This window comes from Dasypus novemcinctus, chromosome 19 (genome assembly GCF_030445035.2).
Source record: "Dasypus novemcinctus isolate mDasNov1 chromosome 19, mDasNov1.1.hap2, whole genome shotgun sequence".
In the NCBI taxonomy this organism is placed as follows: Eukaryota; Metazoa; Chordata; class Mammalia; order Cingulata; family Dasypodidae; genus Dasypus; species Dasypus novemcinctus.
Genome location: NC_080691.1, coordinates 72,932,766 through 72,935,826, shown reverse-complemented (window position 1 = coordinate 72,935,826; position 3,061 = coordinate 72,932,766). Strand labels below are relative to the sequence as shown.

Below are 3,061 nucleotides of genomic sequence, written 5' to 3'. Positions count from 1 at the left end.
CTTGCATAAGCATAACCTCTGGAATTACCTTCAAACTAACTTTGAAATCTCTTAGCCATAAAAACTAATATGTGGGGAGTGGGGCATATGGGAATCCCTTATATTTTTTGTGTAACATTTTGTGTACTCTAAGTATCTTTTAAAAAATTTTAAAAAACTATATTTTAAAAACTCATTGGCCAGTTGGATCGGAATTGGACTTGGAGCACGAGGTGTGGAGTCAGGCATAAAACTTACTGGAGGGGAGTAACGCGCCTGCCCCTCTCGCTCACCTCGTCTGAGCAGCGCTTCAAGGGTTCCCACCAGCCTTACGATTTATTTTTATACCTGCTTTTTTATATACAGAGAAATATATATTTTGTTTCCTCTTATAAGAAAATTCCTGTTTCAAGAGAAAATAAGATAAGATCAATGAAGGAGAGAAGAACCAGTCAGAAATTATCTAATAAATCTATCATGGATCCTAATCAGAACGTGAAATGCAAAATAGTAGTGGTAGGAGACAGTCAGTGTGGGAAAACTGCGCTGCTGCATGTGTTCGCCAAGGACTGCTCCTGGAGAATTACGTCCCTACAGCGTTTGAGAATTACACGGCCAGTTTTGAAATCGACATACAAAGAATAGAGCTGAGCCTGTGGGACACTTCGGGTTCTCCTTACTATGACAATGTCCGGCCCCTTTCTTACCCAGATTCTGATGCTGTGCTGATTTGCTTTGACATCAATAGACCAGAGACTCTGGACAGTGTCCTTAAAAAGTGGAAAGATGAAATTCAGGAGTTTTGTCCCAACACCAAAATGCTCTTGGTCGGCTGCAAGTCTGATCTTCGGACAGATGTTAGTACTTTAGTAGAGCCTCTCAAATCACAGGCAGACACCAGTGTCCTATGACCAGGGGGCAAATATGGCCAAACAGGTTGGAGCAGCTACTTATATTGAATGCTCAGCTTTACAGTCAGAAAATAGCGTCAGAGACATTTCTCACGCTGCCACCTTAGCCTGTGTGAACAAGACAAATTAAAACGTTAAGCGGAACAAATCGCAGAGGGCCACAAAGCGGATTTCACACATCCCTAGCAGACCAGAACTCTCAACAGTTGCTACGGACTTACGAAAAGACAAAGCGAAGAGCTGCACTGTGATGTGAACCTTCCATTATATTCCATGAGGACAAGGGAATCTAGTGTTAAAAACAACGCAAAACAAAAAGATGAAGTCTGAACAAAGTGCACAAAGTCACATACACTGGAGGCTTAGGAGGCATTTCAAAGGATACTCATCTTTTGGGAATCCTGTCCTTAGGTTCGGCATGTAGACCAATTTGTGGGAAATGAATACATTGAAGAGTTTTGAGTGACTTGAAAAATATGCCAAAAAAAGAGAGAGAGATTTGAATGGGCTAGAAGTAGATGAGAAGAAATGTGAGTACCTCCAAGAATAAAAATCACACTCTGAATGGTGCTTGCGCTATTGTTTTCGTTGTTACAATCTATTCATGGATCTCTACTTTGATTTAATTTTTAAATGTTTTAATCTCCTTACAGAAAGTATATATTAATATACCGTCCTCATTGGGGAACTGGCACTGTGACCTTAGCATTTAGTTTTCTAGAGGATGTGATCTAATTTCCTCCTAGCTCATCATTAAAATGGAAATTGTATCAGGACCCATGGGGTGTCCAGAGGAAAAACTTGAAGGCTTTGAAATCTTGCCTTCCTGAAAATAGCTGATTGAGATATTCTAAAGAAAGGCTTTTGCATTCTTGCAAGATACGCAGACCAGCACCACAAAGATTGAGTAGATCATATAGGAAAAGACGCGTCAATTTTTATTCAGTCTGAGGTTCTGTTCATCATTGTGATTGTCATTAAAAAGTGGTTAATTGCTCAATGTAATGTTTTTGTGCATTGTTTAGAAAAGAGGGTGTGTGATTTTTTTTGCCACTGTTGATAAAAAAATGCAAAGTCAAATAAAAGTTGTCTTGGTTTGACATCATAGAATGATCCATGGCGGGGTGGGGGAGGTGTAGCTGTTTTCACCAGAAGAGATAATGAATGAAGGAATAGTAGCAGAAAGCACAGTTTGTGAGTAAGCTGTCTGGACTTGAGTCACCTGAAGTACAAAGCAAAAGGCCTATAATATGTTCTATTGGAGATGAAGCTCCAAAATTGGCAGCATCTGATCATGTGTGCTGGTTTATTTCACTTTTTTCAAATGAACATTGATAAGAGAAGGACCTGCTTACTCAAGCTTTAGAGTCCTAGAGGAAAATGATATAGCGTCCATCCTGACACGATACCAGGATGTCTACAGTGATTGCTAAACCTCACTTAACCAGCTTCAGCCAAGGCCCATGTTCAATACTTGATTGCTGTTGTTGAAAAATCAGCATTTAAAATAGTTTACAGATACTTTTTGACCAGTTGCTTTTAGAGCGTCATTCAGAGAAGAAACCAGATCTTACCAGTTTATTATTGGTGCTTGTTGAAAACAAGCTTTCTTTCCAATGATAACGCTTCATTTTTGAAGTGTTAAAGCTGTGCTCCCATTAAATTGTGGCAGGAGAGGAGATTAAAGTAATTACAACTCAGTTCCATGTCTTACAAGCACTTTATTTTGTCTCTGCAAGAAAATCTCATTCCAGTCATTTCCCATGAAATACAGACATTTTACTCTCTCCAATGGAACAGTAGCAATCCCCCAAGTGCAAGGTTAAAGACCGGTGAAGAAGGATGGTCCAATGATGTGCCTTTGACACTGATGACTACGCTTATGACCCTCTGTGCTTGAAATTTCAACTAGGTCTAGAGCTGCAGGATGCCTAAGAATTACCTCCTGAGAGCCTGCATGTTACTAAAAAATGGCTGCTCTCAAAGCCAATCTGAGCATGTAAATGCATTACCTTCTGCCCAGCTTGGGATATGACTCCAGGGGACTCCAGTGCCTCCCTGGCACTGAGGGATAACTACCAAGCATGAACTGGTGATGTAACTAGAAAAAGACTTTGAATGAAAGGGTGAAATGGTAAAGACAAAGGAGTTTATATGGCTAAGAGACTTCA

At 40.1% G+C, this 3,061-nt stretch overlaps 1 pseudogene; it reads left to right on the top strand.

Annotated features, from left to right (window-relative positions):
- Positions 1-332: 332 nt before the first annotated feature.
- On the top strand, positions 333-1,223 carry LOC101425511 (rho-related GTP-binding protein RhoE pseudogene; annotated as a pseudogene).
- The last annotated feature ends 1,838 nt before the right edge of the window (positions 1,224-3,061 follow it).